This window comes from Heterocephalus glaber, unplaced genomic scaffold (assembly GCF_053883595.1).
Source record: "Heterocephalus glaber isolate CG9 unplaced genomic scaffold, H.glaber_assembly_v1.0 deba00000071, whole genome shotgun sequence".
In the NCBI taxonomy this organism is placed as follows: Eukaryota; Metazoa; Chordata; class Mammalia; order Rodentia; family Bathyergidae; genus Heterocephalus; species Heterocephalus glaber.
The window spans coordinates 9,874,780-9,900,855 of NW_028258137.1; positions in this window are offsets into that span (position 1 = coordinate 9,874,780).

Sequence of the window (26,076 nt, forward strand, 5' to 3'; positions counted from 1 at the left end):
CTTGGTAAGTAATGTCATTTCATTTTCTTTTTTCTTTCTTTTCTTTTTTCGGTATTAGGGATTGAACTGAAGACCTTCCTTCCCACTGGGCTACACCCCCAGCCATTTATTCTTTTATTTATTTATTTATTTATTTATTTATTTTTAATTTTAAAATAACTTTATCAAACACATATACATACAGAAATTAAAACCATTCAAAAAACAATGCAAGGGAAAAAAACCTACAATAATATTCAAATACAGTAGAACTCAACCAAAACAAAACTGAAAAGCACTTAAACATTTTTCTATATAACTTAAAAAAGCATCTCAAGCACCAACAAGACACTAGAGGATGTGACTTGTTTCAGAAAGATCCCCAATACCAACATTGGACAAATAGTGGTCTGGAAAAAAAACTCCAGTTAGCTAGCAGACTCTACACAAGCCAAGCTTCTCCCTAATTTAAATTTTGATACAGTCTTATGACACACGATGGAAACACAATCCGAGAAATATGTTATTAGGCCATTTCATCCATATTATCCTTAATTACACTTTCAGTTTCTCACACTAGAGAAACTATTTGGTATTTACACATGTGTGTCCTATTTATTTCACTTAAGAGTATGGCCTCAATGTGCATCCATTTAGCTATAAATGTCTGTAGTTTCTGGTTCCTTATGGCTGAGTAGTACTCCATTTTATAAAAAAAACACATCTTCTTGATCCAGTCTCCAGTTGATGGCCACTTGGGTTGTTTCCAAGCTTTAGCTATTACAAACTGTGTGGCTATAAACATGAGTGGACATACATCACTGTGGCATGATTCTTTTAATTCTTTTGGGAAGATCCCCAGCAGGGGAATAGCTGGGTTGAATGGGACCGCTAGCCCTAGTTCTCTGAGGTATCTCCATACTGATTTCCACAGTGGTTGCACCAGCCTGCACTCCCACCAGCAGTGGAGAAGGGTTCCTTTCTCCCCACACCCCTGCCAGCATTTGTTATTGGATGATTTCTTCATAACAGCCATTCTTTCTGGGGTGAGGTGGAATCTCAGTGTTGTTTTCATCTGCATCTCTTGAATGACCAGTGATGTTGAACGTTTTTTCATATATTTATTTGCTGCTCTTACTTCTTTGTCTGAGAAATGTCTGTTCATTTCAGATGCCCATTTTTGAACTGGGTCTTTGAATTTGGGGAGTCTGATTTTTTCAGATCTTTATATATTCTAGATAGTAGTCCTGTAGTACACAGTGCAGAAATCACGCAGAAGTGTCCCACCTAAATTAGAGGAACCTGGCGTATTTATCTACTAACTTCCCCTTTATTTGGAAGCTGCTTCCCATGGTGTAAACTCCCTGCCCACCTTGCACTTAGGCAAAACATGCTCCCACTGTTGAACAAAACTCTCAGGTGGAGAGCTGCAGATGCTTTCATTGCCAGTGGACTTTAAAATACGAGAACTGAAAGCTTTTCTGTGGTCCTTGGCAGCATTTGTTACAAATATATTCACAGCCATAAAGCATTTCAAAATAAAACACAAAGATGACTCACTGGTTGGCAGGTAGCTGCATCCAAACTCACTATGAATGAACATTAAGTGTTTGAATAATCATCATTACATCTTTGGGAGCATTCTTTTTTTTTTTATTCTTTTACTGGTACATTTTAGGTATACAACACATTTACATTTTTCATTGGGAACTTGTACCTTTACATGATGCATCTTGGTTCTTATTTTTTCCCCATTTCTAGCCCTCCCTTTACCCCCTCCACCCTTCCCTATTTACGAAGACTTTGTTTCCATTTTTTCCATTTCTCATCATTTTTCATTTCCCTTTCTTCCTTTCCCCTGCCCTTCCCACTACCCCTACCCCTTTGGACCTTTTCTTCCTATTTCACTTTATCGATTATTCATTCTAATCATTGGTACATTTTAGGTATACAATATAATGACATTCATCATTGGAAATTTGCACCTTTACATAATCTCTCTTGGTTCTTATTTTTCACCCTTTCCCTGCCCTCCCTTCAACCCCTCAATCCCTCCCTATTTACAAAGACTTTGTTTCCATTTTTCCATTTTCTCATATTAATTCCATGCCCTTCTTTCCTTTCCCCTACTCCTCCCACCCAGCCATTTATTCTTAAAGGTTGGTTGCAACCTAGAATCTGAAAATATATCAATCAACTTTTTGTATCTTAAGACACTGTTCTTGCAGTGTATCTTTTATTCAGCATGATTTTGTAACACCATATATTAGAATTTGGGAAAATATTGGCTCATTCTTCCAAATTTTGACCTGTTTCCTATATTATCAAAAAATCAGGGCCAGGGATTTAGCTCAGTGGTTCCACCGCCTGCCTCGCAAGTGCAAAGAACAGAGTTCGATCCCAGGTACCAAAAAAAAAAAAATCATAATTTGTTTATATAATGAGCATTGAACATTTTCATCAATTTCCTTTAGGTTTTGGAAAAGCTATCAAGTGCATGGTGGCAGATGTATATTTTCCAAATTCTATTTTTCCTTTTGCCAAGGAGCTCACATTTATCGTTGGTAACAGAAACTGTTACGTATTTTTCTTTGTTTTATCATAGACTTTATTTTCAAGAAAATATCTGCTACATCCTTGGTGTTTAGTTTGCCTATTAGTTGTTCTTTTAGGAAAAAAAAATAAAGGTGTTTCCACTAAAAATTCAATCAGTGACACAAGTGCTTTTCTTGAAGGCAGATGTACCTTGGCACACAGCAGAAATGCTTTATGTGCAATGAGTTTTGTCATAGAATCATCAGAATTGTTCCTCAAGGGTCAAGATTTGATAAAACATAGCTTTATTAAATAAAATGCATTGCTTTATCAGTGACATTCTTAAACGAATCTAGATTTTTGTCTTACTATAGGAGTATATAGCATCAACAGACAAGACTATTATTGGTTGCTACTGCCCTGATTGGTGCTAAAGCTCCTGCAGTTTATCACCACTCTTCTTGCATTATGAATGCAAATATTTCCATGATGAAAGTCAGCTAACAGCTTTATTATGAAAATAGTTTTGACCTAAGAAGGCATGGCATTCACAGGGACCCCACAGAGTACAGTTTGAAATCTACTGTGCTAAAGATAAAAATCCTTATGTGTTCACAAACACTACTTTCACCATCCATCAAGGCTCTTCAGGCAAAGTAGACAAGGATGGCAAAATCCTGTGTTATATGGCTGTGCAGATTCACCACACCTCTTTTGTGAAATGCTGGGAAGAGTTCAGGGCAGTGGCAAATTGAGCATATTCTCCATCTGGACGAAACAGACATTTCTCCATTTGAGCTCAGTTTGTCATACAGAAATGAAGTCCCAGTGAGCTCATATCTGATTTTGCAAGAGGCACCAGAGATTTGGCTTTTTATATTACACTTTCTGATTTTCAGATGTGCCATCTGATCAAGTATTTGAATTTGAAATGCTAGCCAAGTAAAACAAGACCACTCTCACTCTGGATTTGGCCTGCAGAAAGTAATAGTCCATCTTTGTACTTCATGCAGAGTGACTACTTGTGGAATAAATGACTTGAATTAGGAGGGACAACATTGAAGTGTGGGCAGCTCATAGGCCCATGTGTGTGTCATGATTGTATTTGCTTTCAAGGTCTCTGCATCTTTAGGGTCATAGGTAGAGGAGAAAGGCCAGCACCAGGACACCAGGGTGTGGCAAATGCATGTCTTTTTGTCACCTGCTTAGGTTTTAGCTGTCTCAGGTGTAGTATCCAAACATACCAATGCAACATTAAAGAATTTTTCCTTCCGAGTGAAGGCAGGAAAGCCCAACTAAAAACATGAAAGGTACTGAAGGGCAGCCAAGGGAAAAGAGTGGTAAGTATAGATGCCCAGAATTTAGGGTGCTGTCACTGATGATTGTCACATAGCTAGAAAAGTGTAATGGCAAGAAATAGCTCTTGCATTTGCTAGATGTACAATATATGTCTAAAAAAATCAATTTTACAAATCACCTGTGATCCTTTAATATTGTTCCATTACATATAACCTAGGCCACTTTGCTATCAGACAATGTAACTGGTAAGGTAGTCATAAACAACTAGGCATTAAACTATTTTGATACAAACTGACTCACCATATTAATAATTTGTAATTAAATTCCCATTGGGTAAGAAAAATTGTTATGTCCAAATCACTGTGTAAGATGCTGTGGGAATAAAAACCAAGCAAAGGCAACAGACTTCTCCTTCTGTCTATGGTGAACAATACCAAACATGCCAAGTGGGTTGTGGAACATGTGGTACTTAGTTCAGCACTGTTCCAGGCACTGGGTAAAGAACATTAAACTAATATCCCTGGCCTCTCAAAGCCTACAATCCTACAACTTCTAGAGTAAAAGATGTGTAGCATGAAAACAAGAGAGATGGGAAGGGAAGGGCCAGAAATTTTAAGCTGAACGTGGCATTTAGGCTCGAATCCATGACACAGAGAACTATTTGAGGCAGAAATGAAGAATCACAGGACATGGGAGATGGGGGCCTTCTGGATGTCACACCGCCACTCAGAAAGCTTGAAAATCTAGTGTCTTCCAGGAATAGCAAGGAGCTCTTAGCAGCTGAAGAATCAAGCGTGCTGGCTTCTAAAACTGTACCACCGTATTATTTTTTTCATGCAAAACACTAGGATCATAGAGCGAATGGTGCTGAGTTTGCAATCTCAGATCTTCTAGATTCTAAATTACACAATAGCTGACAAGAAAATTGCACTTGTGAATGGATTCAGCACAATGTGGGAATATACTAGCAACGGAGTAACTTTGGAATAATAAAAAAATCTTAAACAGTATTATGTTAGGCTTTGCTAACACTTTGGGTTGATAATAAACAAAATGTACATACTTTATGGCAACAAAGATTTATCTTTCTTGTTCACAATTCATTATCACTATAGGGCCTGCAGCTTAGGTGTGCCTTTGCTCTGTCTCTATCCTGCTAAGATCCAGGGTAAAGGAGCCACCACTCTTGGGGACATACTGTACTCATGGCATAGGGGAAAATTAGCTAAAGATAAAGGAAGAACAGATCTCAGGCTTTCAATTGGATGCGGTGGATGTGACTTCCACTGTGTCCCGTTGGCTAATGGAAATCATATCCCGAAGCCGGTCACTTATGGAACAAAGAAGTACTATACGTTCCTGCAAACAGGAGACATTATAAGTCACATGAGAGTGATCTGGAAAAAAGGAGAGTAAATAATTAGAAACAACAATACTATCGACTCCAGTTACTATTTAACCTTAGTGTCACTTGGAATCTAGGCTATACAGAATATAGGGCAGATAGAGTTGCTTTATTGAAACATAATGTAGAAGTGAAACCCCCTGAATTGTGTACAATTCAACGATAGAACTGAAAGAAATTGGTTGTCATAGTACTGGGTCCAATCCCAGAGGCAGTTGTCTTGAAAATTTACACAATCTGGCAGGTTACACGGGCTGTAATTCATTCATAAATTCAAAAAAGTACAAAGCTTTGGAAAGCTTCAGTTGGAAGATGTTCTCGTCAGTTGGTAAAATTCTTCAAATAGAGATGTATCTTTAATACATGTTTATACTCAAACAAGAAGCATATCTTTTAGTTTTCTTTTTTTTTCTTTTACTTTTTTGAGAGCTCAAAATATGCACTTTTTCTGAGTAAGAAGCCCACAGGCCATTTTCTATTCCAAGCCAGAATAAAACTGCTTTGGAGCATTTAAAAATCTAGTGCTGACATTTGTCTAGGAGCCCTAAGCACTAGATTCACTTTCCAGGAGCTCTCAGATTTCTGCAGTCTAAGCACTTAGAACAAATTCTACCTCCTTTTCTTGTCCAAATTGGCAGGACAGCCTGTTTACAACTCCCATTATTAGCTTCGATTCTTCTCTTCAATTAGATGAAGCATTTACTGATAACACGGGCAACTCTTTAAAGACTAGTGGGGAACTGCTCACTTCACCCTGCCCCTTTTAAACATCCCCACAAGGAGGTATCAGTCATCATCTTAAAGCAATGAGTTGCATTTAGACTTACATTCAGCATTACTCTTCCCAGGTGGCAATTCCTGCAAATGCCATCTATGGAATTTAACTAGAAAAATATTTGGGGGAAACCTAGTCACTCAAGAAGCAGGTCCATATGTTTATTTTTAAGGCTTTTCAACAAAGAAGAAGGTTTCTCACATCTGCTCTGCAGCAGTACTGAATCCTTTTGGCATGCTTAGCTCCCATAAACTCTGTCTGAACCGCTGGTCCCTCTGGTAATGTTTGATTCTTTTGACAACATATAATACAATTAATTAAATAGTGGTTTTTGATGTGCCCGACTCCCTCTTGGCTTCTATCAAGTAGGGATTTGCAAGTCGAGGTAATATTTTTATATTGTATAGTGTATTTTAATTAGAATCAGAATGCTATGTAAGACTGAGCAAATTGTGTTCCATTTGAAGAATTAAAGAATTACTCAGGCTTGCCAGCATGATCTGAAATTCTAATTCCAAGCTCTGCTCAGAATGCCAGCTGCACAGAATTCTTATTGTCCATCAAATACCACCTGGAAGTATTTATCACAGCAGAAGGAGGAAGCTTCTCATATCTTTTTGGAGGGAGACTTTTATTAAAATTGGCTTCTTTTGATATTGTCCACACTTTCAATAAATGGCATGCATGGAAGGTCTTTAATCAGAAATGCTTAACTGATTACAGTATTTTACTGACCATACAAAAGACACAACCCTCAAAAGATTTTGCTTGAGTGGTAAATCAACTTTTTCAGCACCAAAAATAAAAACTTAAGCAGTAGAGATTTGACCGGAAAAAAAAAAAAAAGCACTATTTATCACCAACTGTCTCAAAAGAAAATAACTCAAAAATATTTTCTCTTTCTGGAACAATAACTAGTTGATTTGGACCAGGAAGTCCTGAGCAAATGGACTAAAATGAGTTCAGAAATGAGTTCATTAGAGTTCTTTAAGTCAAAGTCCTCCTTCATGGATTTATCTTTGTATTTCAATAGTGGTTACAAACTGGTATTTGTGTCTCTAAAGATGAGTAAAATGTCTTCTTGAACCTGGAAAATGTTTGTTAATTTGTTTCTTATCTTAAACTACAGCACATGTTTTATGTTCTAAAACTAGTCATCCAACTTGTTAGAAAGATTTTCCAGCGATTTTTAAAATTTATTCTTTCATTTACAGCAGACGTGAATTTTAGGAGATAGTACAAATATTTCCTTCCAGTGTGTTATTTCTGACTCTTGAAATTTTTTCCATCCACTCCTTCTTCCTTCCTCTCCTTCCTTCTTTCCAGGAATATTTACTGAGTACCTCCTAAGCCCCAGTATTCTTCTAGGCATTTAGAAAATGCTAGAGAACAGAGCAGACCTGAAGAATTACTCTCCTAAGGCCTGGGGATTTCACTCAGTGGTTCCGCCAGCTTCTTTGCAAGTGCAAGGTCCTGAGTTTGATCCCCGGTACCAAAAAACCAAAACAAAACAAAACAAAAAAAAAACGAAAAGAAAAAGGGAAGGGGAAGGGGGAAAAATAAGAACCAAGAGAGATTATGTAAAGGTGCAAATTTCCAGTGATGAATGTCATTATATTGTATACCTGAAATGTACCAATAAAATAAAATTTTTAAAAATCCATAGGATTCACTGATAGATGGATACGAAGTAGGGTTGGTGAAGGGTTGTCCACAATGATTACCTGTTTTTGTTTTTGTTTTTTGCTCTTTTGGTACTGGAGATCGAACTCAGGACCTTACGCTTGCGAAGCAGGCCATGGAACCACTGAGCTAAATCCTCGGCCTGCTTTGGTTTTTGCACATCCTGTAGGGACAGTGATGTATTCACTAAAGCCATTAGGGAAGAGGTTTTGGGGAAAGATAGTAATTCAGTTTTTCTAATTTGAGTTATTAGAATTATCTTTAAAGCCTTTCTGAAATTGTTATTTCTACAAAAAGTATATCATTAACTGAGAGGCTGATTAGACAGTGGGTGTTGTTGGTGAATTAGCTGTAAAGAAAATATTTTGCTTTCCAAATGTCTAGAAAGTGATTTCACTACAGTTCCCAAGTTGAGCTCTTCTGTCACTTATCTCAGCTGGGCAACATCAGTGTTAATTTTTCTTGTTCTTCTCTGAGTCTATTTCATAATGTGCAATGTAAAATGTCAAAGTTCAGCCGCACCTGTTGGAATTTCCTCAGAATAAAGAGAAAACTGTTGATGAACTTTGGCCAGAGACTCTAATGTGAATGTACATTCAAAAAGCTCGTAGAGACAGAAGGGTGCCTACAGTCACAGAGAAGATGTGAGATCACCCTGGCTCCCGGCAAACAAACACACTTAGGAAGAGAAGAAGAATGGAAAATCAGAGGCGAGAGAAATAGCCTGAAAGAGAGAGAACATCAACCTCAGCAGGTGACTGCATTTTGGCTATTTCTCTTTGCCTGAAACAAAGCCCAGAAAGAAGACCAGGAGGATTCTTTAGCATTTTTTTGTTTTGCTGGAAAATAGTGTTTAAGGAAGCATTCGTTTTTGCATTGACATTATGTGTCTTTTCTCATTTTCCAGTACCACTTTTGTAAACAGCTTAAAATACTAAAAACAATTTTAAAAATGAACTTATTCTGATTTTCTACCATGGGAACAAACTGGAAATTAGATTGCTGTTATATTTTTAATAATGTATATAATGTATTTACTTTTGCTCACATGATCTTAGTTCCTATATATAGGAAGAAAAACATGTTGCCTCTGAAGATAAACAGACTTAGGCTTAATTAAGTGTGATCTTGGAATAGTAGTTAAGATTTCTTTGCCTTGTCTTTCTCATCTATAATGTGCAGCTTGCAATACCACAGTATAGGATTGTGGTGATCTTTGAAATAATGAATGTAAAGTGCCCAAATACCATACTGAAAATATGGTATGCACTCAGGAAATGTTTGTATATCTTTTACTGCTTGTATTACTTACTAATTATTTTAATGACAATCAAAGACTCATTTTAAAGTGTAGGTACAGCAGTTTGAAAATTTGTCTAGGAGTATATTCAAAAGACTATAATATTGAAAAAAGTTAGAAAAAACTACAACAATGCTTTTATCAACAGTAGCAATAAACATATATTCAATGCACACTAAAAAAAAAAAAAAAAGAATTACTCTCCCAGGTGTTACATTCTAGAGCATAGGGACAAAGCAAAGAACAAGTCTGAGAACTATACCTTGGGCACAGCTCCTGAGGAGCTCTTTCTGAGGAAATACGCTGGTGATGGTTTAGAAGTGAATCTTGCCAGATGAGCATTATTAGACCTGGCTTAACTTCTTTCCACTTGTACCTTACTTTCTTATCTCAAGGAAATAGACACTATTGTCACTTATGTCATCTGTCTTGCTGCTTAGCAAAGGCCATTTTTTTTTTTTTTTTTACTTTCTCATTGGTTTGCAATTCATAAAGAGAAAGCTGAAGCTAATTGCTGATCATGCCCATACCTGTAGTTTTATCAAAATAATTGTAACAAAATGACAAGAAATAATGGGAAAGCTAATATGAATATTTAGTTCTCATTATATACTCTCTAAGACAGTTTTCAAAAAAAGAAAAAGGAATCGACAGTCTTTTGAGGTGGTGACTGAGACCAGGATAAACCCAAGAAACGCCATCTTGGCCTGTAGATAAACTCCCCTCATGCCTCTTCTCTTATAAAATAGATGTTTTTGTAACCGCTTGTTCTGCTTTTGTAAACTACCTTCATCGCTTCTCAGAAAGAGATAGTGCCTGGTGCTTCCCTTTACTGTAAATTGCCCTAACCTGACACAGCGAGATAGCTGAGTTGTGAAAAATACTTTTGCAACTAGTCAAAAACATGTTAACCTCCCCTTGAACTTCTCTTCTTAAAATAACACCTATAAAAGCTATGCTGCTATAACACCCTATATAAACTGGACTCAAGGCTTCACTTCACTTAGGGAGTGGAGTCCACGCGCGTGAATAAACTCCTTTCAGTTTAACTTTGTCGTTGGTCCCAGTGTTTGGTGATGTATCGGCTCGCTTGGCACAACAGTGACCTCAAGCATAACTTGACTCTGATGATGGATTTTGCAAGCATTCATTTCCTTCGTTCTTCAGTATGTCCCAAGAACTTGCGGTGTCCCTCTCTCTGCTCTATGTATGCTCTGTGTTTATAGTGAGAAAATGAGATATGTGGGATCCACTGGCAAGGATTTGGAACTCTTTCAATCAGAGACTGAGGAAATAACATGGAGTCAAGTAATAGAAGCACATGCAGTAATACATGTTATCAAAGAAGCAAAGGGCCATGAAAGAGACTAGAGGGCAACTGAGCTGAGATGGTGGCATCAGGGTAAGCCTCCAGGAGGAGACAGGACGTGGACGGCTGGGGTTAAGTGTGCCTGGCAGGGGAGAGAGCAAGTGTGGACAGTGAAAGACAGGAATCTTGGTGAGGCGGAGGAGCTAAAATAAATGAGAGTAATGGTCTTGGTAGCAAAGAAAGAGTTCCTGAAATGAAGTTAGCAAGAAAGCCTTTGAGGACCAAAGACCGGATTAGGAGGAAGTAAGACAGTATATGGCTGTGGGTACATATAAACCCTACATCCTGACAGGGGGAAGGGGAGTGTTAATAAAATACAGGAATCCATCGATTTGCCTTTTTCTCGTCACACTCCTGTTCCTTAGAGGAAAATAACTTTCAACTTTATTTCTTATGCTCTGCTTTGTTTTCGTTCTAGTGGTTGCCTTCGGGTAATTAAAGAATATGCTTTCCAGGCTATTTCTTGATTTATCAAGTTCGTATCAAATCTATCGATTTTCCTCAAGAAGAGTGCAGTCGGCAGAATCAAGGCTCTCCTGAGGTGTACACATCTAATCCACAGAACCTGTGGCTGTAACGCCTGACGTGGGAAAAGGAGAATTACGATTGCAAATGGAATTCAGGTAGGAATAACACTAATCCTAATGTAGCGAGAGACTCCTGAATGAGCTCAATCCAACGCCCAGGATGTTTGAAAGTGGAAACGCAGAAGAAGAGATGAAGAGATGTGACAACAGACTGCTCATCAGAAAAGTGTAATGTCCCTGTCTTTGGAGATGGACGAGGGAGGCTCTAGAGTCCAGGAATGTGGTTGGCTTCTAGAAGCTGGGAACAACAGACAGGAAATGGATTCTCCCTTAGAAGCTACAGAAAGAAACGCAATCTAGCTTCCAGCTTGATTTTGTCCTAGTGACACTTATTTTGAAATTGTATCTCATAGAATATAGTAACAGGTTTGTGTTTTGATTCACCTGATTTTTGGTTGTAACATCAACAGTAGACAATTAATTCAAGTAGGTAATGATTTAGCTCAGTTATACACAAATCTCTCTACCTGGCGGTCTAAAACAGTGGTACAACTGTTTTTAGGTTTGGTTTTTTTTCTGAATTTAAGGACTTGGCTTATGTGTTTCTTAATGCCTTCTGTCATTGTATCTAACATTATCCTTCCACATTCTCACATTTTTAGTGTTTCCTATTCAATCATTTCCTTTAGTTTTTGAGATGATTTTATTTACTTGTGCAGTGTATCAGTACAAAAACTGGATTGATTTAATTTTCTGTGTTCCTTAATTAGATGAACAATATCACTATTGGTCTAAGACATTTATTTTTAATCCCGTTTTGTGACTTTTTTTCCCCTCACTGATGGGAAATGAACCCAGGAAATGCTAGACTACATCTCCAGGGCTTTTAAATTTAATTGTATTGTATTATGGAACAAAGTATCTCCAAATTGTCCAGGCTCACCAGTCATACTAGTGATCTTCTTGCCTCAGCCTACCCAGTTGCTGTGCCACTATGTCTGGCATGACATCTTTATTCTTAGTGCTAATTCTAGTCTTCTCTCCCTGTCTTATGCTTCTGATTCACAGTTTTAATATCCTTCTAATATGTATTATGTTGTTTTCTTCTAAAAATTACAAAGATTTTTATCATAGTTTAGACTCTTTCTGAATCTTTTTTTACTCAAGATTATGCACCTGAGATCTAACTATATTAATACATAAAGATTCTGTTTATTGCTTACTACTACATAATATTTTGTTTCCTTAATTTGGCCAATTTAACTTCCTCATTTCGCTTTGATGGACATTTAGTTTGTTTCCCATGTCTAGCCCTTTGAAACAAAGAAGAAGTGTATATCACTGTGTACGTACAGATACTCTCAATTTTGTCAGTCTTCCACAATGCTTCATGGAATGTCTGTACCAACAAACTTCACAGAGAGTAGTGTGTAAGGGTCTGAATTTTCCTAAGTCTCAGGAAAATTGCATATTAGTCACTTTCCTGGAACTGGAACAAAACATCCAACAAAGGGAACTTAACAGGAGAGTTTTATTTTGGCTCTAGGTTTGGGTTTATGATTGGCTAGGCAGAGACATCATGGTAGAAGCGCCTGGCAGAGCAAAGCTGCTCAGTTCATGATGTCAGGAAGGCAGAGCAAGGGAAGAATGGTAGAGAGCAATGGATAGAGCATGCTTTATTTATCTGCTAGGCCTTTCGTAATTCAATGAAGTTGACATGTTAAGATTAACCATTAAAAGCTGTTATTTAAAAATACCTTGCAGAAAATGTGTGATTACACTGTTTTCATTTTACTGATCACTACTGAGATTTTCAGCATCTCTGTGCTTATTGGCACTTGTGTTTTGTTTTTCTGTGAAATGTGTACTCATATTCTCTGTCCATTCTTTTATATTGCATTTTTGTTATTGTTGATTTTAAGATTCTTTTAATACTCTAATCCTATACGAAATGCACATTTCACAAAGATATCCTCAAGGCCTGCTATAATAATTTGATAATATTTAGGCATTTTTCATTACAAAATATGTCTAATTTTAGCATAGTCATATCTATGAGTCTTTCCTTTAATATTCATGTTTTTCTCCTCAGATTTATTTAAGAAATCTGTGCTTAACTTAATGTCATACATTTTTATCCAGTAATTTCTTCTAATCCTGCTGAGCTTTGCTTTTCACGCTAATAGGTTTTATCCATCTGAAATATACTTTTACATATTATGCAAGGGTCCTTCAGTTTCCCAAAGTGATGAATTTACTTCTCTGTACTATTTGTCATCTCCTAAACTATATACTCTTACTGTCTTCTATTGATCTATTGTTTTTTGTTCTGGTGCCAAATGTACACCACTTTAATTACTATGATATTAGGAATTTACCTTGTTTGATTTCAACTTCTTAAAGTCGCTTTCAGACCTTTACCTACATAATCATTTATCAATGTAGAATATAATAAAAATATGTCAAATTCTGAAGAAATGCAATGAAATTTTGTTTCAACTTGCATTCAATTTTAGATTAATTGAAATCTGCAAATTAACCCACATATTATCTTTACAATGTGAAATCTTCCTCACATAAACATGGAATAACTTTGCATTTATGAAAGAATCTTTATATCTTTTAATAAAATTTTAGAATGTACTTCATAAATATGTTATACCAAGTTAGTTGTTTTCCCAATATTTTAAAATTAATTTTGCTCCTGTGTTTTCCATTATATTCTCTGATTTATTTTTGCATATTGTGTTCAAGATGAACTCTTCCATAAGTTGCCATATCTCGGGTCTCTAGTGGGAAAAGACACCTAAGCTTCAATGGTCTAATATCCAAAGTGCAATATAATCTTTGTTTTTGAAAAGCTTTGAAATCTATCCATCTTGAACAACTATATCTAAATTGGTATATATCCCTCCTAATGTAAATAAACAGTCTGTTTTACTTTTTAAGGAAGTAGAGTTTCAAAATGTACCTAAATATCTCTCCCAACTTCTAGGCCCAAATGAAAATTGCCAATTTGTGAACTTTGGGGGAGTCTTCTAAGTAAAAATATTATCAGGATAGAGATTTGCATTGTTGTATGGATTTTGAAAATTTGTTAAATTTTACCTGTAGGACTTCAGCAAGGTAAATTTTAGAATAGAACATTCATTCACTATTTGATTTTTGCATGTATGTATTCTGTTCAAGTTTTCTGACTTCTCAGATCAATTTTATCTGTTTTCAAATTTATTGACAATTAAAAGGAGTATTATTTTATTTCCCAGAACGAATGGAATTTTTAAGTTATGTTATAGATTTCAAATTTTATTGCAGTGTGATCTAAGAGCATAGACTTTACAATGTCAGTTAAAATTGTTAAGAATTATGTTGTGAATACACAATCATTTTTTAAAAATGTGTTTGATAAATAAGCATTGTCTGTTAATGAGGTATGAAACTCTACTTTTTTAGATTATTTTATTCAATTTTTTGTTACTTAGTTTTTGTCCTTATGTCCGAAAGTTCCTTAAGGAATTGCTCTGGAGTACGTGACACTTGAAATGATATCTCTCATTGCATAATTCAAAAGAAGAAGAAAGCTTAATATACAGTCACAAAAAGCACTGGAGGTCGTAGAAGAAGACAACATTGTTACTACCACTTTACTGTGTAAATGTCTAGTCTGAGTTTTGAGTTTATAAAAGATGCAATAGAATTGGCCCATCTTTTAAAGAGCTAACATTCTAGGCTATGGGGAAAACATTAATGCTGAAAACAATTTCAAAAATATATAAAACCATACATTATTACCAAACTCTTTGGTTTCATTGTCAATTTGACAGGATTAAGAGTCTTCTGGATAGATGATTGGATCATGAGGACAGTACACTCATTCATAGATTAATCTACTGATGTTCACAGATGAATGCACTGTCCAAGAGGTGGGGTTCATTTGGAGGAGATGGGTCCTCGGGGCATGCCTTTGGAGGGTGTATCTCTTGTGGGCACTCTTATAAGGTTCTGCTTTTCTGCCCCTATGAACTAAGCTTCACCATGCCCTTCCATGTCATCCGTGCCTTGGAGCCAGTTGACAATGGACTGAACCTTCTGAAATTGTGAGCCAAAAATCTCTCTTCCTTTAAGTTGTTGGTGTTAGGTGTTTTGATCCTAATGTGAAAGTTGACTAAAGCACAAACTATACAATTTCTTCTTACGAAAAGTTAATTTTGGATTTTAGGAAAGGTGAAAGGCAACATTGATTTTGATGGTCTAGATTTTTTAGATAAGTATACGTTATTAAATAAGATCTTGAAAAAAGTAAGGATTTCAGAATCAAGGAGAGGAGAAAGTTGAAACAGAAAGAAGTGAAGATACAAAGTGAGAAATAAGTGTGAGTTTATTTAATCTGGTGTGTATAGTTCAGTATCTGAGTAGAATCTAAATCTAAGATATGTGCATGGTACCCAGGAATCAGATACACAGTTATTTGAAATTAGTTTAACTCTTTAAAAATATACAAGTCTTGGAAATTTAGTTTATAATAGTATGCTGATTAAAAGGGAAAGTAAAAAAATCCTAACATTTCAGATGTTGGTTAGGAAAAGGGTAAGCAGAAGTTTGAAATATTGTGTATGTCCTCCACCATCCCAGGTACTATAAGGAAGAGGATATGAGGGTTTCTTCACAGTATTATCTTACTTGTCCATAAATGAAAATTAAAGCTTAACCGTATAAGAATACATATACCTAACTCTAGGATCCAGAGCAATCCTTTATAAAAAATAAACTGTTTGTGTCATTTATTTATTGAAGAGAATAGTTCAAATGCTATTGCAATAGTAAATCTGATCCCCTGAAGTGATTTCAATAGATAACATCAATATACATGGTAGATAAACTCCAATAATGCTAACATTTTTGTTTACTACTTAACCTTTTAAATAGTAAGACTTAGATTTTTAGCAAAGAAAAGAGAAAAAATTCCTTTAAAATATTTAGAGTTGAAATAAGGGAATGTACATTGACAAACTTTAATCCAGTAGGAAAAACTGCCAACTGATACAGAAAAGCTGCTTCTGATATGTCTTCATCCTGAAGTCACTTGTGTGCCATGTCCCAGGAGGGTCAGAACCTTTTCCCACTGGGGAATGGCAAGGTTGGCTGGGTATTGTTGGTAAAAGCCCCACGGACCTGAGTTCTTTTTAAAAGTCTGGGAATATAACCTTCTTCTGAAAGATGAAAGTGTGTAAACACACACATATTTCTTTAAAGGCTACACATTCTCCCTTTTTCTGAGTTGATTTTTCTCAGCTTGAGGCTTTTTGTCTTCTGCCAGGAACCAGAAGTCATGGGAGGAGAAAAAAGCTGAGAAGCACAATGTCATTGTAAACATGCTGTTATTCGGGCAGTGACATCTGAGTCTAATATAGCTTTAAATTCCTGGCCAAATGAATGTGTCTTTGGGAAGTTCCACCACTGAGCAATTGCTTCCGAGACTGCTGACTTCATTATAATTCATTTCTGTAAGGTTTTTGAAATGGAGAGTTCCCTTATAGAAATCTCTTATGTTTTACTGCTTCTATGATGAACAGAGATTAGCTTTGTGTTTGCAAAATTAAATTACTTTCCCTAAGTATTTCTTAATTTTCATGCAGATGCCACTGAAAATTCTGAGAGAGAGAGAAGTTGTTAGCTGCACTTTAAATACCAGAAAATCTCTGTGTAGGAAGGAAAAGAGAAGAGGACGAAATTAACTTTCTTTTTAAAATTGAACAGAGGTGTTCATTCTGCAGAATACACATCTGGAGAATAAGTACCTAAGGGGAAGACAATTTCCTAGTTCAAATTTTGAACATTTTTAGTGTCAGTCTTTTGGATCAATACCATCTACTCGGGGAAAATAAACATGGAACTAAAAATTAAATGTGAAAAGCGGCTCCACCAGGAGAACAAGATCCTGGGCCCGCCTCAGGCTCTTTATGGAGAATGAAACTTCCCATCCTTTTGCATATGAGTTGAGATCTACCCTGATATCATGTTTCTGATGACCTTCTAATTTCATAATCCACTTTCCACCTCCAGAATAGCACCTTCCAGAAATTCCTGAACTAATGCTTTTGTCTAGGGGGAAAACTTATTCTTCTATCTTCTTAAGGTAGGTAATTGGGGACCACAAATTAGATGGACTAAAGACATGTTAACAGCCACTTGCACACGGAAGTCAATAAAAGTAGCTGTTGGCTCATTCAATGGTTAAAATTAAAGGCTTATATACCTAAATTAGTAGGGGAAAGGAATAGGGGAGAAATGTCTTCTGTGGAAAGAACAAGTAGTTTTAGTTCAAAGAGATAAATTATAAAACAATGGAGAAGAAAAGTCTGTGACACAATGAGGCATCACCTCACCCTAATAATAATGACTATTATTTAAAAAGACTAAAGATAACAAGTACTAGTGAGGATGTGGAGCAAAGGGAACCCTTGCCCACTGTTGGTGGGAATGTAAATTAATATAGCCATTTTGGAAAACAATGTGTCTATTATTTAAAAAATTAAAATTAGAACTGCTTTATGATCCAGCAATCCTACTCCTGGGAATATATACAAGGAAATATATCTGTCACAACCATCAGCAGTCTCACATATATTACAGCACCATTCACAATAGCCAAGAAATGAAAACAAACTAACTGTCCATCAACTGATGGATAAAGAAAATGTGGCCCAAATACACAGTGGAAAACTATCCAGTCGCTAAGTCACTAAATTGTCCAGGCTGGACTTGAATTTGTGATCTTCCTGCCTGAGCTCCCTAGGGTGCTGGGATTATAGGTGCACACTACCATGCCCAGATTGCAAAGAAAGTTTGGGCCAGTGTTTCTCTACATAGGACTGAGTGGTCTTTCAGTCTTCTTCAGAGCTACAAAAATCCAAGAGGGTATTTAGGGTCATTTTACTGTTGGTCCTTCCTCTGGGAGTAGAAAGAAACAATTTTGTGAGCCGTAATTTCTTACAAGTTTCTGCTTTCTGTTAGATAAGGGAAGTTCTGAGAAGGCTTTTTTCTGCATGTGTTGAATCTCAAATGTCATAAGCTTTAAATAATCCTCATCCTTATATCAACGCTGGGTTTGAGGGGAGTCCCTACCGTTGAAGAATCCAAGTTTCTGAAGTTCACACTTCAAATGAGCTAAACTCAGTCTATGATCAGTAAACCTTAAAGCTTGTCGAAAAAAATGAGAGAACTTATTCTTAATCACCTTAAGTGGAAAAATTCCATGATGGCTTCTAACTAAATTGGCTGTTTGAATGACAAAAAATAAACTAACAATTTCCCAGTAAATTATTTACACAAATGGTTATCTAATTAGACACCACATTTTGAATAAGTAGCTGGTCAATCAACAAATACTGGAAACAGCTGCCTGATGCAGTCAAGGTTCTAGGTTTGCTTGAGGTCCCCTACCTCCATTCCATCATGTGGCATTTTCTGAAGAAGGCCTAGTTCGGTAACACGGGCAACATGAAGCCTACATAACATGATTTGCTTCACATTGGATGTAAAATTATTGTGCACATTGTGACTTTTAGTCAAGTTTTTGTCTCTTTTACAGGAAAATGAATTGATCCACTGTTCATGCTATAATAAATGAATATCAGAGTTCCGAAGGGTGAATTTTGTTCATTATTCAAATTGAAACTACTTGCTAGAGACCATATTTCTAGGTCATAATGAAAATTAGTGACAGAATTAGTCAATACGTAAAATTATCTTTACATATATTGGAGAAACACATCTAATGGGCAAAGTAAAAAATCAAACTTCACTCATGTTTTGTATATTTTTAAAGAAAATTAATGGCTTTAAGATTTGTAAGGTTTTGTGAGGCATGCTTATTTATCAAAGGAAAGCTGGCAACTATGACAACATAAGCCAGCTTTGTTTTCTTTTCCTTCAGGGTTAGAGCTATGTTTGTTCTGCCCTGGAAAAATCAACAGCAAGATCTAGTGTGTTACCAAATATCTTGCAGTTTTTCAGCTTTTGTGTTCTCAAATGTTTTTCCAGATAAAAAATTAAAGATTCTCTTATCCATGTTGATATTTGGTTGACAGGGTTCCTATTCTTCTGAACTTTGTATCAAAGAATGTCATGTTTCTACAGCTAAGTTGGAGAAAACATACAATTGATATAAGGTTTTAAAGCCTAATTCAGATACCCCAAATACAGACTTCATCTATCTAGTGTGTTTGCTGATCTGTAACCTCTGAAAACAAACCAATTCTTTCTACATTAGATGGTGAACTCTGTAGGGGTGTGAAGTTCATTTTTAGAATTTTTTGCTTTTATTAGCCCATGTTTGTAATACATGATTACATTCATCATTGTACATGTATATAGCACACCTTAATTTTTTTCATCTCTTTTCCCTCCCCACTCCTTCCAATTCTTGATCCCCTTCCCTTTTGCAAAAGATGTATCTCTTCGTTTCCTATAACTTATCTTTTATTTTACTCTATAATTTATTTATATTTTGGATTTCTCACATAGGAGAAATCATATGCTGTAAGTGAAATAAGTCACTTCATTCCAAGATCATTCCATGGTTCTACTGGAACCATTCCAAGACCCAGATACTATACTTCTGGGATTCATGTTAGCTTCACTCAATTAAACTGTTTTCAAAGTGACAGCACAGAATCAAACTGCTTGGCTTTGAATTCTGTCTTTTCTATCACACATCCGTATACCTCTGGTAGACCATTTAACTCATCTACTTCTCAGCCTTCCCATTTGCAAAGAGCACATTTACAATATGCATTCATGGGTATTTTGAATATTATATGATAAACTATTTGCCTAGTAAACACTAAATAAATGTTAGCTATCATGATCAGTTTTTCAGACCACTTTTAGAAGAAAGTTTCATACTTTGACATGGTAATTATAAGTTAAGAAAACATGAGCAATGCTTCTCTTGAGAAATTGTATGCTTTCTAGTTTATGTTAATAAAAATATAGTATAAATATACTAAAACCTATCAACAATGGACGTAATAAAGACCAATCCATTTCTTGTCATGTGCAGCACTCAGGAGTATGGCCCTGATTCATCTACACTAAAAAACTTAGTTATATTTATCTATTTATATGGCTAGAATGAGTAGTCTTTACTAAGATCAATAATATGTACTCTGCATCACATACTTTGGCAATCTACTTTGACTGATAGGTTTGTGTGAATGAATTAATATTGCACACTGGCTTTTATTCGATGGCACTAAGTTATCCTTTTTGATCTGATCCTATGGTCCAGGTAGAGGCCAGGAATAAGCCTTTCTGGGACCTCAGGGAGATGTGGTGTTTTTTTTGTTTAACCTGAATTTCCTGGAAGCTAAGGGACTCCTGAAAGGTTCCATGGCTGGGGATGGGAATAAGGATGCAAACCCTGTCCTACCACCCTGCAAAGCAAAGAGGCAGCCTCAGGCTCCCATTCAGTCAGGTGCAACTCTCCTCTCTTTACCTCTTCTCTTAAACTTCCGTTACTCATTATTTATTCTTCATATACATTAGGTTCATCAGAACTTTATTCAGATGTTTTATTCCACTTCTTTTCATTAGATAAAACTAAGCCTGTTCTCTAAGGGGCAGTAAGAGATCTTTTAGAAATTAGAGTTTCTAAAAGAAAATGCTACATCATCAATTCTACATTTAGGAAGTTTGCCTTTTAGACCAAAAACATGTCTTGAATCAGAAGAGAAGAAACTTGGAGTTTCTGTTGTTAGAAAGTTCCCAAGATGACATAAATCAACTGTAAGGTGACTTTTTCTGGGGAATTCTCTAAAGGAAGGAAACAGATGGCAACCTTAATTGGTCAGAGAACCGTCACTATTTACTGTTATAATTTATTCCTCTATGAATCATCATTTTAGAAATGTAAGGGGAAGGAAATGTCAGAATATTCTAATTTGAAGAACTCTAGAATATTCTACTCAGGAAACTGGACCTTCCCAGTTTCCACTTGACTTAACAAGTGCTCGCAGGAAGCCCTCTCACTAAAGACACTTGTTCGGATTCATTGGCCATGGTATTGCTGACAGGATTACCAGTGTTATTTGAAATTCTAGTTAATTCTAGTTTTGGCTACCATTTTCAAGCTGGGTGAAATAAAATATTTTAATATATGCTCCTCAAAGTTTTAATAGCAAACTCGTAGGCAGCCTCATTTGTCTAACATTCTCTTTTATAAACAAGAAGAGTAAGATGCACCATCACTATCACCATGCCTGGTGCCTGCATCATTACAGACTCAGGTACCAGATTAATCAAATTCTCCTTCAGCAGAGTGTATTCATCACTGCAGCAACCGGAGCAATTATCACCATCTACCTAGCAGTTGGCCTGGCTTTCGATAGATAGCCACGTGTAAGCCCACAAGGGATACAAGTGTGCACATTGCTAATGTACTGAAGTGTGCAAAGAGGAATTTTCAGTGGGTTTAGGACTTGTCTTGATTTTTAAAACAATCCTTAGATGAGAAAATAACCCAAAAAACTCCAAAAGATACACACACTTATAGATTTATGGAGTCATTCTACTACTTCCTCAAAAATCGTGATTTTAGAAATGTAAAATGTCACAGCAGAATGACATTCTATATTGTCATTCCCTATGACTTCTTGGGGGAATTATAGGTACTGAAATATTCTTACGAGATTGTAAAACAAAACACATAAGTATAGGGATTAAAGAAGATTTGGTGTGAATCCTATTTCATCAATTATTTACTGATTGATGATTATTATTCCTTCATTATCACTTATTTCTGTGATATGAGGCAGTAATACAACATTTAAAATAATAACAAAAATAATGACTCAATTCTAAGTACTATGTAAGTGGTGATGCAGTGCTGGAGATTGAACCCTACTGAGCTACATCCACAGTGGATGTAGCTGAAGGTTTATTTTGAGACAGGGTCATCTCAAATTGCCCACTCTGGCCTGAAACTTGTGATTCACCTATTCCAGCCTCCCAGATAGCTCAGATAGCTGGAATTTCAGGTGTGTGTCACCATGTCTGGTCAATGGTGACTTTTTAAGATCCTTGCTTTTGGATTAGGGAGCTAAAGCTTAAAGAAATTGTATGCCAAATTTCACTTCTAAAGCAAGTGGCAAGGTCCAGAAATTAAGCCTCAATGTATTTGATACTCAGGTCCATATTCTTAACCATTGTCTAACATTGTCTTTCCTGAGTCTCCATGTACCAAAGCAAAAAAGAAAATGGAGGTATAACAAGTTACTATAATGATTAATGGGAAAAAAACCCCAACTAAACTAAAAGGCTGAGGATGATGTTTGGGACATAAGACAAGTTATGTACTAGTAGGTCACATTGCTGCAAGTGACAATACACTTGCCTTTGACTGACTAAGCAAAAAGAAGTTTAATTTTCTCATACAACAAAAAGTTCCAGAGTTAAGCAGCCACTGGAGTTAATTTAACACTCCAATGATAATAAAAGCTGACATTTTTATGATCTGTTTGGTGATGGCTTATGTTTGCCCAGTAGATGCTGCCACTGCCAATATAATATCTACCTTCAAAGATGGAGGGATAGAGGAGAGGTACACTAGATTCATCTCTCTCTCTTCTCAGCAAGTTAAGTCATTGGTCTTTATCTTTATGGGAAACAGCAAGGCTCATGGCTTCCAATTACTGCAGAAGAGGCGGGGAGCATCCATTGTGATGTTTCATGTTTTTCCAGTTTCTATTGTTGCAGGTAGAAAGATGAATGGTATTGGTGACACCTTTTTAAAGAAGGTAAACATAAATTTCCTCTGCATTCCCACCTTTCCTTCTTTTCAAATTACTCCCATGGTAAACTGGTACAGCCATTATGGAAAGCTGTGTAGAGGTTTCTCAAAAAAAAAAAAAAAAAAAGAAAAGACCATATAATCCAGCAATCCCATTTCTAAGTAAATATCCAAAGGATGACTGAAGGAGTGTGTGTCTGAACTCTATATTTAATGCAACATTATTTACAATAGCCAAGATGTGGAACCAACCTACATTTTCTTTGATGAATGAGTGGACAAAGAAAATGTGGTATATACACACAATGAAATATATTCAACCCTAAAAAAGGAGGAATTGCTGCTATTTGCAACACTACAAACTTTGAAGATGTTATGCTAAGTGAAATAAACCTGATAAAGAAAGAAAAAGACAATATGATCTCACTTGCATGTGGAATTAAAAATAAAGTCAACCTCATAAAAACAAAGAATGGAATAGTGGATACCAATGTTGAGGGATGGATACATTGGAGAAAGGTTAGTCAGAGTTTCCAAACTTACAGGTATAAAATGAGTTAAGTACTGGAGAACAATGCAAAGCATTGTGATTATAGTTACTATATTATATATACCTGAAATGTTTTAAGAGACTAGATTTCAAGTATTCTCACCAAACAGACATACACACACACACACACACACACACACACACACACACACAGAGAAGGTAACTAGGTCAAGTGATGAATGCTTTCATTAGCTTGATTGTAGGAATTACATTGATATACCTATCTCAAAAAATCACATTGAATATAAACAATTTGTTTATCAACCACACCTCAATAAAATTGAAAAAAATGTATCCCAATACTAGGTCATTTTCTCTCTAGCTTCAACAGCTAGGGAAATATCTCGATCTGCTGGTTTAGGCAGGACAAGATCCAGTCAAGACACATGGATCCCCTTTGGGCAAAACTGATGCTTAGCACAAAAGTGACATAAACCTGCAGAGAAACTTTGCAGTTTGAGCTTTTGTATTTCTAACTATGAGCTTGATAAACCACAAGCCACTAAAGAGCACAGCCATAACTCATAGAGTATCTGTTAGATACAGAGGACCCGAGTATATGATAGATGAGGTATGTGGAGGGAGGACATCATGTCCCTTTCAGTTTTATTAAAATATGGTTTAAGTAGGTTTAATTATATTCTCTAAGTATTTGCTGATCATGCATTATGGAGAGGCTGCTGAGCTCTTCAGCCTGGAGTGGGGAGGAATATTTGCATTTTGCTGTATGGATGGCAGCTTCTGGGTATGACTGGTGACCAGTGCTGCTTGAAAGTTGCATCAGAGAATTACCAGTGCTACACTGGAAACACAAATTAATACCACATGCCTTCTTTCTGCAAAATGTTTATAAAGGTAGGAGGATAATTTTGCTGAAATACGAGACAGAAGAAAACTATGATAAAGAAGCATAATGATGGCTCGAAAGTGCTCATCCAGTCCCCAGTGTGATTAATTCTAAGGCTTTACAAGGAAAATGTTACTTTTACCCAGAAAAGATTAGCATGCTTGCCAAGTAGAAAATAATGAGGGAAGAAAGATGTACAGCAGGGAGGACACATGATATGCTGGATGAAGTAGAATGACATGGCCTGAGTACAAGGTGTATGAGGCATACAAGAATGAAAAGTTAATTTGGATTTAGAATTTAGAAGATAATAAATGACTTGCTAACTTTAAAAATTAGGGTTTTAAAAAAGCTCTAGTAATGAGAGTAACCAGAGATTTTATTATTTGGGGTGAAATTGGAAAGCATTATCATTGTGGTTTTAGAGAGGTAAATTAGTCACTGTAAAAGACACACTGGAGAGCTGAAATTCAGAGGCAAAATAACAAGGGAGGAAGTTGATAAAATAATCCAGGCAAGAGAAATAGGACAAATTAGAGCATAAGGAGTTTAAGATAGAAAATTGCAAAAAAAAAAAGTTTGGGTAAGAGGTCCAGATTCATTCAAAAATATTAAAGCATTATGTTACTAGCCACGAAAATGGGATCTATGTCTATCAACTTCTTCACATGAGAATTGAGAAAAAGTATATGAATAACTTCTAGTAGTGGGAAAGTAGCTTGAATTAGACCAGCCCCCCACCCCCCACCCCAGCACTCTGAACCAATAGAAGAAAATTATATTTGAATGTACTGAAAAATGACTGGAAGCAGACAGAAGCTGTATGTAAATATACTTGAAGGTAAAAGAGAAGTACTCCAAGAATGGTTTGCTCTATGTTTTGCAGGGTAACAAGACTTCAAGCAGAAACCCACAAACATACTGGTTTATGTGGTCAGAGAAATGAAATGCAGATTTCCTAACTGAGTAGAATATTAGCTGAGAGAACCTACAAAAAGGAAAACACAGAAGGGGATCCCCCAAATCCAGCTAATCTCTAAATCCTTGGCTGATCCTTGAACTTGCATTGACAGGAAAGATCTCAAAATTGCTGCTAAAAATGAAACAAAGTAACAATGGCAGTAACAAAAAAAATATGAGGAAACTGAGTAGAGATTTTAGCTACTGTTTACATCAAAAATCCTTGGTGAAATATTCACAATTTGAATCAAGAAACATATTAAAAGGATATACTATTAAATTCAAAGTTTGAAATTTGAGTTTAAATTAACTGTTTGCTAAAACAAAAATTAATACTTCAAGGGAAGGTAACATATAAAATATTTCAAAATCTTTACATTATACCACCTATGATATTTTATATAATAAAATATTAAATATACGAAATAACTGGAAAATATGACTCTGAATCAGGAGAAAAAAGAGTGCATAGAGACATACCCCTAGACAACTCAGATATTTTAATTAGCAAACATGAACTTTACAATACATATATAAGTATATGTTCAAGGACCTAAATGAAGGTCTAGAAGACCCTAATAAGGCACTGAAGAAATTAGGGAAAAAATTGTAGACTACAAATAAAATCAAATAGTAATTGGAGAAATGAAAAGTAAAATATGTAAGATGAAAAATGTAATTGATGGACTTAGCAGATTGAAGAAGACAGAAGAATGGGTCTATGAACTTGGGGATGTAACTTAGAAATCTTCCATCTACTGTGATGAAGAGAGAGAAGTAGGATCAAAGAAATGAACAGTGTATCCGTGACTGACGGGGCACTTGAAGCAATAAAGCATATGAGGAGTAAGGTAATCTCAACCCCAGGAAAGGGGAGAAATGTACCAAAATTTACTTGAGGATATAATAGCTGTTTCTAAAATTTGGCAAAAAATACCAAAGTATAAATCCATCATGCTCAGCAAATACCAAACAGGAACAGGATAGGTACAAAGGAAAGTTTAACTAAAAAAGTGATAGGCCAGTTGCTAAAAACTAAAAATGAAGACGAAATGG